Here is a 13,745-nt window from a genome sequence, read left to right as displayed (position 1 = left end):
AGCCATGTTCAGAACTAAGTCTTATTTAGAAAAGATGATAGAGGTTCTGCTTAGTCAACAAAATGATGGACTGGGTATTAGGTCTATCTTGCACCTTACTGATATAAATTGGTATAGTTATGCTCTAACTGTATTTTGAGAGAAAAGTTTTATTTTAACAGGAAGGGTAATATGTAGGAGGAGCTAAGGTGGGAGGAGTACAGAGAGGAGGAATAAGGAGAGGAGGAGGAGAAGGAGAGGAAGAGGAGAACATGCCAACGAGCATGGACAAGAGTCCTTGGAGCTTCATTTAGACTAAGGAAGAAAGAGGAGGTGACCTGTTGGTTGTGGGAATTTGTTGGGGGCTGACTTTTAGCAGAAAGTGGCTATTAGCTTTGCAGCCATCTTGAGCCATATACCCTGACATGAGACTTGGATTACAATAGCCTACAACAGCTGAGCACACTCTGATAATCTTGGTTTAGATACCTTGGGCATGTGAGGTTAAAGGTGTGTAAGATTAAAGGTGTGTGAGATTAAAGGTGTGTGACTTAAAGGTGTGACTTAGAGATCAGATTTAGAGACAAGACCTAAGGGCATGATTAAAGGCGTGACCTGAAGTCATGGCTTAGAAGTGAGACATATAAAAGGCAGAGACAGACAGAGTAAATAACAGATTACTTGACATTAGGTAGAAGACACTTGGCTCTAGGGAGAACAATTTGGAGTAACAGAGATTCAGACATTAGGAGTAGGAGTAGACATTAGACACAGCAGAGAGAAGACAGAGAAGCAGGCACTTGGAAGAGAACTTGGAAGAAGTAACTTGGAACTTGGAGGCACTAAGAACTAGGAACTAGGAACTCAAGACTTGGGACTTAGACCAGGAAGAGAGACTGAAGAATAAACAGGATTGAATCATACTCTGTCCGGTCTCCATTCTTCAAGTCCTCAATCTCTCTCTTGCTGAACCCTGACCCTTGGACCAGAGCAGCAGCTTGGGCCAGGATACAGTGGCCGCCAAACTCAGGGCAGCCCTGGCCTCAACATTTTGCTTGGGCCACGACATTTTTTGGCGCCCATCGTGGGGCTAGTGTGGTCCCCGACCGGGGGGCTGCTTGTTCAGATTCTGAGTGCTGTGCTTTTAGAAGAAGGGCTCTGCTTACCTAATGATGAAATGGACTCAGAAATCATTGTATTTGAAGATGGTTCTGAGGAAAGAGCAATGTGTTCAGGCAGGTCTGCAGGCAGGGTGTGAATACTTACTTAGCACCTCAGGAACTCAAATGTAGCACTTGGCACAGGAATAAAATGGGTTACCACTCAGCAAGCTGCCCAGGACCAGCTTATGAACAGAAGCCACTACAGCATGACTGCTAAGCTCATGTGCAACTTCAGTAGGTCACAGCCAGCAGCTATACTCCCTGGACACCAGGACACTCTGTCTGCCCTCTGCTTCATTCCATCCTTGTAGGGGGTGCTTCCTCCATGAGAAAGCACTAGTGCCTGAGGCTGGCGGACACATAAATAGGAGTTGGATGACATGAAAAGAGTGTGTACTTCTTTAAGTCCTGTGCCTAATATGGGGCTCCAGTTCTCTCATCCAAAGACCAAAAAATCCAATTTCTAGTCATTTACTACCAGTAATCTCTCTACAAATACTTTATTTTTGACAATTTTATACATGTATATATCTTGATCATAGCCACCCCCAATTCTGCCCAGCACTTCCCCTCCCAACTTCATAGCTCTTGTCTTTCTTTTGGCTTCCAGAAGTCCCACTGCAGCATGCTGAAGAGTCAGGAGCACACACTCATTCCACAATAGCACTGGGCACCTTACTCAGAGCAACGGCTCTACTGTGCTAAACTGAACTAGTGTGGGGTTCAGAGAGGCCGGATGCAGAAGCCCCACCTATACCTGCTGCAGTCTCTCCCTTTGCTCCTGGTCCTGAGCAGGGAGGCAGGAGGCCTTGCCTGGGTGACTGGCCTGCCCTTCAGTGGACAGCTTCCTTCCTAGGCCAGACTCAGGAGGGACAGCAGATTCTTATTTGGGTTGGGAGTTGGGGACATGACCAAGAGGAGAGTTGGGGCTGAGAAGAGAAGCTGTGGTCAGCCCTGTGCTGAGATGTGGTGCATTTAGGGAAGGAAGAGGAGGAGAAGCAGAAGTGTGATTTGCTCTCAGAGGTAAAGGGAAGGTTTTAAGGTCAGGTGAGGTCAGCTGCTGCTCTTCACAGGAGATGAGAATGAGGATGGAGAAGTGACCACTTACAATAGAGACCCCTGTCTTCTTTTTAAATAACAGGACTAGACCCCTCTGTTGTGATAGATGTATGGTTACTCAGAATAAAACCACATTTCCCAGCTTCCACTGCAGTCCAATGTGGCTATGTGTAGCCAGTGGAGGTAAGCAGATTTCCAGGAGTGACCTAAAAGGGAGGGGCACACTTTATTCTGTAATTGTAGGGAGATCATGTAATGGCTGGATGTAGTGTAACTATGTGGGAGTGTAGCCTCATTGGACTCTGAGATGACCTTAGACTGGCAACTACTCAGGCCATATCAGAAAGACTATAGTGTTACGCTGCTTAAATGAATTTCATGTAAAATACATTTTTTCATGTTTAAGTCATTTCATTGTGGAATGACACCATACTGTTTTCAGGATTAACAGTCAAACTTAATTCTAATCCATAACAGTATTCGATCTAGTAACAAAGTTGGAGGCCACACAGTTAAGGCAAAAGGAGATGATACTGATGACAACGACGATGATGATGATGAAGGACTACTGCTACTATGATGATACCCTCCTACACCTTTTGAGACAAAACTTACCATTCTGTCTCAGCCTTCTAAAGACTTTTATTACAGGCATTTGCCCCCACGCTCTGCTCCTCCTGCACTTTACAGTTTACAAAGTCCTTCTAGAACATTCTCTAGTTTGATGTCCACAGCTGCACTGTGCTCCTGCAGACTTTCTTTTCACAGATGGAGAAGCTGGGAGATCAGTGACTAAACTCAGGTAGCACCATGGCCTCAGTGTGTAATGTCCCCTACAGGCCCATGTGTTTGAATACTTGGTCCCCAGATGGTGGCACTGTTCTGCAAGGTCACAGAGCCTCGCTGGCAGTAGTATCCTAAAGTCAAGGCTTGAAGGTTACAAGCCAGGACAATCCCATCCAAGTTCTCTGTGTTCTAGAGGTGACCATGCTGTGGCACCAGCTCGTCTGCCCCTGGTGTGAGCAGGTCCTGTTACCATCTCTCCCAGAACATATGGCATTCCCTCAAACCATACCTTGCTTCTCTTTGGTATTGAATCACAGTGGACAGATGTCGCTACCCACGTCCTACCCGCTATGTTCTTCTTCAAGCGGTTTATTCAGCTATCCCTGTACAGCATGCTTCCTCTCTCTCTTTCTCTTCTCTTCTCCTTTCCAAGCTCCTGCAGCCCCTTATATGCATTGCCTTGATCCTATCAGCAGCTGCCACAAAGTCACTAATTGGCCACTCTCAATCACTCGAGGTGGGGTGATCGGGTAACCACACCTCTCAGCACATACAACTCCATATATGGAGTTGTCTTTTCTCTCAAGCAATGCCTATGCCAAGTGCCACTTTGTAATGGTGAGAGTGGAGCCGCTTCCCACAGCCAGAAAACAGATATACCTGGAAAATGTACTGCAGACCTTCCACCTCCCTTGGTGCCTCAGCTGGCTCTTATGAAAGCAGGTGGAATTCTGCACTAAAACCATCTGGTCCTGGGCTTTATTTGGTGGGAAGACTTTTAATGATTGCTGCTATTTCTTTAGGGCCTATGGGACTGTTTAGATGGTTTATCTGCTCCTGATTTAACTTTGATACCTGGTATCTGTCTAGAAAATTATCCATTTCATCCAGATTTTCCAGTTTTGTTGAGTATAGGCTTTTCTAGTAGGATCTGGTGATTTTTTAAATTTTTCTCAGTTTCTGTTGTTATTTCTTCCTTTTTAGTTCAAATTTTACTAATTTGGATACTATCTATGTGCCCTCTGGTTAGTCTGGCTAAGGGTTTATCTATCTTATTGATTTTCTCAAAGAACCAGCTCCTGGTTTTGTTGTGATTTTGTATAGTTCTTTTTGTTTCTACTTGGTTGATTTCAGCCCTGAGTTTAATTATTTCCCACCATCTACTCCTCTTGGGTATATTTGTTTCTTTTTGTTCTAGGGCTTTCAGATGTGCTGTCAAGCTGCTAGTGTGTGCTCTCTCCTTTTTCTTTTTTTGGTATGATGAGCCTTCATTTTCAGTCACCAAAGGTAGACACTGATGTGGATGCCAGGAAGTGCATGCTGACAGGAGCCTGATATAGCTGTCTCCTTAGAGGTCTGCCAGAGTCTGACATATACAGAGGTGGATGCTCACAGCTAACCATTGAACTGATCATGAGGTTCCCAATGGAGGAATGGGAGAGAAGACTGTAGGAGTTGAAAGGAGCAACAATACCAACCGACCAGAGCTCACAGGGTCTAAACCACCAGCCTGGGAGCACAGAGAGAGAGAGAGAGAGAGAGAGAGAGAGAGAGAGAGAGAGAGAGAGACCCATGGCTCCAGCTGTATATGTAGGGGAGGAGGGCATTGTCTGGCATAGGTGAGAGAGGAAGTCCTTGGTCTAGTGAAGGCTGGATGCCCCAGTTTGGCAGAATTTGTGGGGGAAGGTGGCAGTGGGTGAGTGCGTGGGAGCACATCCTCATGGAGGCAGGAGGAGTGGGGATAGGATAGGGATTCCTGGGTGGGAGGGAAATGGGGAAAGAAGATCACATCTGAAATGTAAAAAATCCAATTAAAAAATAAATAATAAAATTTAAAACAAACAAAAAGAATAAATTATTGAAGAAAGAAAGAAAGAAAGAAAGAAAGAAAGAAAGAAAGAAAGAAAGAAAGAAAGAAAGCAAGCAAGCAGGTGGGCTGATAGTGGGTGGTCAGGCTTTGTCTGAAGCTGGGTGAGAGACCGGGAAGGCCATAAAGCATATGAGGGAGAGAATTTCAACTGTGGAGAACTTGCCTAGTATATGTGTCTCTGGCTTGCATCCAGGAAAACAAAACCAAATTAAAGCAAAAGGAAGGAAGTGGTTTTAAAAATTATTTTTTTTATTTATTTATTTATTTATTTATTTATTTATGGTACAACAATCACCTTGTGGGTAAAGAAATTCTGCTGTTGTAAGGATGATATGGTGGCCAGGAGGCAGCGCAGCTATCAGAGAAGGCAAGAGCAGATGACCAGCTCCATGGAAGAGAAATGTGTTCATCAGTTGGCAGGCTCAGGAGCCCATTCTAGAAGGAAGCAGGAGGCCTCAGATGGTTAGCTCGAGTCTGCTGAGTGTCCTGTGAACTTTATTTATTTATTTATTTATTTATTTATTTATTTATTTCAGGCCAAGCTGGGAGTTAGAACTTTGCCACAACATTTTCATTCTGCCTTTTCCCTTTAACTCCATTCTTTTGAGACAGGATTTCACATAGCTCCGGTTGGCTTCAAACTCACAATTTAGCTGAAGATGACCTTTAATCCACTGTCAAAGATTCAGAATATCAATATGTGTCACCACTCTTGCCTTCAGTAAGACTTAGCAGACTTCTTTCCAGACTTGTTTGAAATCCAGTTCTGAGTCCTGCCAGCAACACTGGGGCAGGTAAAAGCCCTCTCTTTGGTGACAGTGCACAAAGACCAAGTCCTGGGTTTCAGGATGCTTACCCAGGTTCTCTCTCCCCATGCAAATGACAATATGTCTTCTACCTCTGTGTACTGTTTTTCCAGGTTCTGTTCCGGGGAGCAAGAAGCCCCAGAAGTCCCATTCTGTCCAGCCACCCATGCTCCCTGTAACCTTGACTTGCCCACCCCAGCTTGGCTCTGGAGGCACATTAAAGCAAGCCTCAAATGCCTGCTCAAAGGGGCCCTGAGCCCCCCCCCCCCCAGCTGTGTCTGCCCACTTGCTCTTTCTCTTCATTTCTCTGGTCTGGGATTCCTGGCTGTGCTCGCTGGCTTTCATATTTGCTTCTGAATTCTCTGGTTTGGCAATACATCACATTCCCCTGTGGCTTTGGGGAACCTCTGGGTTTTGTTGGTCACCCCGCTGCTGTGTCGCCTGCTCTGATTTTATGTATCTACTTGGCCCTTCATGAGGATCATTCTCCCTGGTATGGGCTCTGTCAAATCCTATGGCAAAGCTGGGATTGGAAGTGGCCTTGCAGTGGCCTGTGGTACCCTAGTTCAGCCCCTGGCCCTAGTTGACCCCTGGGAAACACACACACACACACACACACACACACACACACACGGCACATCCCATAGCCCTCTCTGATTCTTCAGGAAGGCTCTACTCTCTCTACCTGCTAAGGATGCGGCTGAGAAGAAAACTAAAGCCCCCTGCCCTCAAAGAGTATCTGTGTGGAAGTCACAGAGTCTAGCCTATTAACTCCACTCACAAATGGTTGCCGTCAGAAACCATTCCCTAACTAGTTTTGCAGTCTGTTCTCTATTAGAAGACAAGGACACACAATGAGCAAATGCAGTGATCCAGGAAGGACAGCAGTCCCAAGAGCTTAGATGAAGGCCCAGCTGTTGTGCCCCATGGGCAGTGATGGGATTGAACTGAGCAATTCTTGGCTTTGTTACCTGATGAGAAAAAGCCTGCAAGGACCCAGGTAGTCATTGGGGAAGAGTGACCACTTCTAGGTGGGGCTTGCACCTGTGTGGCCCTGGAACTCTTTGGAGCTATAAGGTCTTGCTGCCCAGTTTTGGGACTTTACACTGGCAAGTGACTCCTAACCACATTGAAGTTGGAGAAGTCACTGGGCTGGTCTTTTTCACCAAGTCCAGAGGCAGCTCCACTCCCAGGCTACAATGATAATCTTTGGCGATTTCTTCTTGTCAGTGGAACAGGCATTTGGGATGGAATACAAGAGCCTTCTGTCCCTGGGAAAGGTCTGTAGTCAAACAGCATACTCATTGATGTGAAACTACTTTTCCCTTTTAGAAAGAGATAACAGAGGCTGGCAAGATGGCTCAGTGGCTAACAGCACTGGCTGCCCTGGCAGAGAACCTAGTTCAGTTCCCAGAACCTACTCTGCAACTCAGAGTCACCTGTAACTCCAGTTTCAGAGGATCAAGTCATCTTCTTCTACCCATGGGCATTGTATACATGTGGTGCACAGGCATGCATGCAGGAACACACACACACACAGAGAGAGAGAGAAACACACACACTGACAGAGAGACACAGAGACAGACAGAGACAGGAGAGAGAAAGAGAGAGGCAGAGAAAGACAGAGAGAAAGTAGTAAGAAAATCTTTTAAAAGATAACAATAAAAAAGGAATGTAAGAAAATGAAATTCCAAACAGTTACTTTGACATATAAATCCTTTTTGATTGTTTTTCTACAGCAGAATCTTGCCATGTAGCTTAACTGAACTAATTCATGATTAATTCTCCTGCTTCAGTCTCCAGTGTGCTAGGCATGTAGCACCATGGTTTGCTGCACATAGTCTTTTAAACTGTCCTAATTTCAAAAAATAATATCGTATGTATGGGTATTCTGTCTTCATGTACATCTGTGCACCACATGCATGCATGCAGTGCCCACAGCAGCCAAAACAGGCATCAAATCCCCTGGAATTGGAGTGAACTGGTATATGGGTGCTGGGACTCAAATCCCAGTCATGTGGAAGTACAACCAGAGCTCTTACCTGCTAAGCCATCTCTCTAATCCCCTTTCCTTTTTGAAACAAACTCTTACTCCATTGCCCATGCAGGTCTCATTCTCTTGAGAATTAAACAAAAGCCAACAGGTCTGACTCAGCTGTGTCGCTTTATAAATTACCAGCTGTGTTTTTAATGTCTGAAGAGAAGTTCTTTGCATGGGAAAGAATACATGAAGACCTTTGTCTATTTACTTCTTTTGAACAAGTAAAGGACTGTTCCGTTGGATTCTGCTTGCACACTGTGCTACTTGGTGTCTCTGCTGGTATTTTTACATTGTCTTTTTTGCTTGCTCTTTGATTAATGCTCAGTTACCTCACGGGGCCTCTCAGTGTTTAATATCACTTACAAGCTTAATTAAATTAGCTTAGACTAGTTAAAGTAATTAACCAGCTGGGCATGAGGGATCAGGGCTGTAATTCCTGCACTGGGACACTGATGAGTTCTATGTTAGCCTTGACTACAATGTCAAATCCTACTCAAAAATCAGAACAAACAAAAATTTAAGAAAAAAAAGAAAAATATAAAATTTAACATGTAAGCATTTACTATTTAACCTGCTGCTATCTTGGGGTTTTATTGCTGTGAAGAGACACCATGACCAAGGCAACTCCTATTAAAAGACAACCTTTAATTGGGGCTGGCTTACAAGTTCAGAGATTGAGTCCATTATCATCAGGACAGGAAGCATGGTAGTACACAGGTAGACAGGATGCTGAAGGAGCAGAGAGCTCTGCACCTTGAAAAAAGGCAGCCAGGAGGAGACTGAAATTTTATACTGGATGGAACTTAGGAGACCTCAAAGCCCACCCCTATGGTGCCATACCTACTCCAACAAGGCCAAACCTAATAGTGCCATTCCCCATGGGACAAGCATTCAAACACATGAGTCTATGAGGCCAAATGTATTCAAACCACCACATCTGTCTAAAGCTGACTTGACAAATCTAACAAAATCTTCTACATTCAACATCTCACACTAAATTAACTCAATACGAATCAAGTTTTGAAATAATTTTAGGGAAATAGTGTTATTGCCAAATATGCCAATTATTTGAAAATTTAGAGAAAATAGACAAACTCTTAGAAAATATAGCCTACCAAATGCAAATAGAGGGGAAATGGAGCATTTATATAGTTACTAGAGAGTAAATAAGAAGTTACAATGTCTCACCCAAAAGAAAGCAGCAGAAACAGGGTATTTTTCTAGAAAGTTCTGCCATACATTCAAGAAACATGGATTCATTAGGAAAATAGCTCATTGGTAAAGCCTGTGTGAGACTCTGAGTTCATTCCTATTGGCAAATTTGTTTTTACAAGCCTAACACAATAACTTTATCCTCTAAACATAATGTTCACCATCACAAAGGCTGCCCTGTTGTGTTAATTGGCAATGTAAGAGCAATGTGGCAATTTGAAATATTTTTTTCCTAGTATGGGAACAAGTCTCTCCAAGGTGTAATTAGAAAGAAGAGAAAGAAGCTTGGTGCAAACAAAATGACCCCTGGGGAAATTACAATCACAAGAAATTCAAACCTTTCACCGAAATAAATTATATTTTTTCCTTACAGTAAAACATTGGTATAAATATATTTGCACAATTCGTTAATATTTTCAGTGTAAAAAAAAACAATATGTGTCTCAGCTCTTTTCTCACAGTTTTGAAAAAGCATCTCTATACTTTTGAAAGTAGGTCAAAGAGGTGCTCAAGGGCCAGAGATGGATCAGTGGTTAAAGTGCTTGCTGTTTAATCATGGCTGGAGTTCAGATCTCAGGACACACTGAAAACACACACCTCTGTAACTGCAGCTATAGTTGAATTCTTCCTATTGGTTTCTAGGGAGGAGTCCAGGGCTTGTGTTACTGCTAGGATTGTAACTGAAGTAGTGATGTACAGAAAGATGGGTCCTACTGACAATGGTGAGATTTTATTTATTCTCTTAGGGCAATGTACTGACCCTTGGTGAACTGGTACCAGTTTCACAAATTTCCTCCAATATTGAAACACTGAACCATTCCACCCTTCATTCACTCTGAAGGAAAGCTCTCAGGAGGGAATGCAACTCGAAATGGCTCAAAATGGTCCCTGAAACTGATCAGATTCACTAGGCTCCTTGGCTGCCAGACAGCTAGCTATAAAAGCTGAGAGTCCCTCTCAGATGAAAGGAAGGTGAGCAGCAAAGAAGACTCTCCAAAGACCCAACCTCCTACAAGCTGTCTGGAAGAAGTTTAGACCAACTGAAGTACCTGGAAAGGACATTCTCCAGCCTGCTAAGCCATCTACAGGCTGTGCAGTTTCTCCAGGGTCCCAGGTTTTCGAGCTGTCACCCATGCTGGGTGGGCTTTGGTGGGCAGCTGTCTGTGAGTCATTTCTGCTCCTGCAAGCAACCCCTCACCCATATTCCTATAAATAGCCCCAATAAAACTTATTGGTTCAACAAACAGGACGTTGGTGGTATGTGCATTTGGTCTGTCCTGGGTTCCTTATCCAAGGAAGAAAAAAGGTTTGTCACACAACAGTACCTAATAGGTTTTATAACTGTAAAATTCTATTTATTCTTTGTAATTAGCAAGCATATTGTGAGAAGATATTTGGAAGGGCACTTGTATTCTGTTTTAAATAATTGCATTCTGTTTTTATAATTGACCCTGATGGGACAGTTTCCTAAAAGACAAATGTACTAGTCAGGACCAGCTGATCTATGTTGAGATGATTTAGGTAACCCTGTGCTCTGCCAGGGAACTGAGATAATGTAACAATTCATTCAAACTTCCCACTCGGGCAAGGAAGCACTCTGAAATCCTGGACCAAGTTTGGGTTGGGGAGGGCTTTCACCACCCAGAAACGTTGATTTGCATTCTTTCAGGTGACATCATAACCAGCTATGGAACCTTGAAGGCTGTGACTAGGGGCAACCCCTGAGTTAGCCATCATTCGTGAGGTTTCCTCCGAGGAGTTAAAGGCTAGGTTTAGGCCTGGTGTCTTAATAGTGCTTTACTAGTACGATTAGTGCGATTTAGAAATTTCGGGTGGCTGGTTACAGCGCAGCGCCCTAGAAGGAAACTTCTGGGGAAGTATCTCAGAACTCAGAGTTTCCCAGAGTGGACCCTGGTGAACTGCCAACATCTGACTACCAAGCAGTTCTCCATGTGGCAACCGAAACAGCCTGGGGTGGACATGAAGCCCGAAGCTTCAAGAAAAGCTCAAAAACGAAAGTATCCGGATAACAGTGGGACAGAGACAGAGTCTGAAGGTTTGGGACAAAGTACAAAAACCAAATGCAAGGATGGAACAGAAATGCTATTTAAAGAACCCGGAAAGGCTTGGAAGAAGACCCCTCAGAAGCAACAAGACCTCAAGCTTGAGAAACACCAGCCAGGCAAGGGTCAGGTACAGAAAGCCCAGGAAGAGAGTCCAAGACAACTAAAACCCATAGAGGGTACCAAAGGGCCTCCAGAGCAGGCTGTACCTGAGGGGAAGCCTGCTGATGCTCGCAAGGGTCGCAAGCGCCCCTACTCCACCATCGAGAAAAAGGAACAAAGCCCCCCAAAAGAAAAGCACGGAAGGTTGTCACAGAAGAGAGATCCAGAGAGAGTGAGGAGGTGTTCAGAGGAGACATCCATTACACAAAAGAAAGATGGTGTAAACCATGGAGGAAGAAGGGGGAACAGCTTGGAGCCTGACTTACCGGGAACACCAGCTCTAACCATCCTGGATAGTGGCAGAGGTGACAGGTTACTCCCCAACAAGATGGCAGTACTTGCGGCAGAGGAAAAGCCTCTCACAAACCTAGAAAAGGGCAGAGAAGTGGATCAAAATTTTCATGTTACAGAGGACATGGAAAAGGAAATTAGGAGTGCCCTGGGTCCAGGACCCCAAGAGGAAATCCTAAGTAGGGGATTCAAATTGCAAATCACCCGAAGAGATATCCAGACCCTCAAGAACGGTCAGTGGCTCAATGATGAGATTATCAATTTTTATATGAACCTTCTGGTTGAGAGAAACGAAAACCAAGGCTACCCCGCTCTTCATGTGTTTAGCACTTTCTTTTACCCCAAGCTAACGCAGAGCGGTTACTCTTCTGTCAAAAGATGGACTCGAACAATTAATCTCTTTGACAAAGAAATGATCCTGGTGCCTATTCACCAGAGGGTACATTGGAGCCTGGTGGTGATCGATTTGAGAAAACGAAATATCGTATACCTTGATTCCTTGGGACAGACAGGGAAAACTATCTGTGAGACCATCTTCCAGTATTTACAAAACGAGAGCAAGACTCGAAGGAACATCGAGCTGGACCCTCTGGAGTGGAAACTATACAGCATGTCCACAGAGGAGATTCCTCAGCAACTGAATGGGAGTGACTGTGGCATGTTCGCCTGTAAATATGCAGATTACATCGCTAGAGACCAACCTGTCACCTTCTCTCAGCAGCACATGCCCATCTTCAGGAAGAGGATGGTATGGGAAATCCTGCACAGTCACTTACTGTAACAACACCCACCTGACTGCTGTGGTCACCAGTGGTCCCTGTACTTTTCTACTGTCCTAACTTGGGATATCCGACTGCTGCCCTAATGCCACCTCTAGGATGCACGCAACGACTGCAGGCTTAGACACTGCTGCTGTCCAACCCACAGGAGACCATGAGCAATACTGTGCAATACTGTTTTAATGCTGGATTTTTTAAATTGCTGTTTTTTGTTTTATTTTGTCTTATTTTGTTGTGTTGTGTTTTTTATTTGTGTTTGTTTTTTTGTGTTTTGTTTGGGTTTTATTTTTTAATTTTTGTTTTCTAGTTTGTGTTTTGTTTTTGTTGTTGTTTTGTCTTTATTTTGTTTTTAGTTATTGCTTTTTGTTTGTTTGTTTTTTGGTTTTTGTTTGTTTGTTTGCCAAAGCCGTGTGCCACTGCAGGCTCCCTTTTTTTTTTTTTAAACTTTTTTTTTCCATGAGACTCTTCAGGAGTCACAGGGATTCAAACTTGGAAACATTTTATTTTTGTTTTATTTTGTCTTATTTTGTTGTGTTGTGTTTTTTATTTTTGTGTTTGTTTTTTTTGTTTGGGTTTTATTTTTTGATTTTTGTTTTCTAGTTTGTGTTTTGTTTTTGTTCTTTCTTTATTTTTAGTTATTGCTTTTTGTTTGGTTTTTTTTGTTTGTATTTTTGTTTGTTTGTTGTTTGGGTTTTGTTTTTCCTTGTCTTGTTTTTTGTTTCTGTTATTGCTGTTTGTGTTTGGTTTTTGTTTGTATTTTTTTCCCATGAGACTCTACAGGAGTCACACGGGATTCAAACTCGGGAATGCAGACACTGTCCGCCAGGAGAGGTCAGGCGCCAAAGCCACGTGCCACTGCAAGCTCGTGGTTTTTTTTGTTTTTTTTTTTTTTTTAATTTTTTTTTCTATGAGACTCGTCAGGAGTCACACGGGATTCGAACTCGGTCTGCCAGCAGAGGGTGGGCGCCAAAGCCGTGTGCCACTGCAGGCTTGCTTTTTTTTTTAACTGTTTATTTTCCATGAGACTCCTCAGGAGTCACACGGGATTCGAACTCGGAAACGTTTTAGTTTTATTTTATTTTGTCTTATTCGTTGTGTTGTGTTTTTTATTTGTGTTTTTTTTTGTTTTTGTTTTTTGTTTGGGATTGATTTTTTTATTTTTGTTTTCTAGTTTGTGTTTTGTTTTTGTTGTTGTTTTTTTCTTTATTTTGTTTTTAGTTATTGCTTTTTGTTTGTTTTTGTTTGTTTTATTGTTTGCCAAAACTGTGTGCCACAGTAGGCTCGCTTTTTTTTTTTAACTTTTCTTTTTTTCCATGAGACTCGTCCAGAGTCACAAGGGATTCGAACCCGGAAACGTTTTGTTTTTGTTTTATTTTGTCTTATATTGTTGTGTTGTGTTTTTTAATGTGTTTGTTTTTTTGTTTTTGTTTGGGTTTTATTTTTTAATTTTTGTTTTCTAGTTTGTGTTTTGTTGTTGTTTTTTCTTTATTTTGTTTTCAGTTATTGCTTTTTGTTTGGTTTTTTTTTGTTTTGG

General features: G+C 43.1%; 1 pseudogene; it reads left to right on the top strand.

Annotated features, from left to right (window-relative positions):
• The first annotated feature begins 10,866 nt into the window (after nt 1-10,866).
• Nucleotides 10,867-12,213, top strand: LOC117708151 (sentrin-specific protease 2 pseudogene; annotated as a pseudogene).
• The last annotated feature ends 1,532 nt before the right edge of the window (nt 12,214-13,745 follow it).

This window comes from Arvicanthis niloticus, chromosome 5, assembly GCF_011762505.2.
Source record: "Arvicanthis niloticus isolate mArvNil1 chromosome 5, mArvNil1.pat.X, whole genome shotgun sequence".
NCBI lineage: Eukaryota > Metazoa > Chordata > Mammalia > Rodentia > Muridae > Arvicanthis > Arvicanthis niloticus.
Note: the sequence above shows the minus strand (reverse complement) of the source record. Positions and strands in the feature narration are given on the sequence as shown.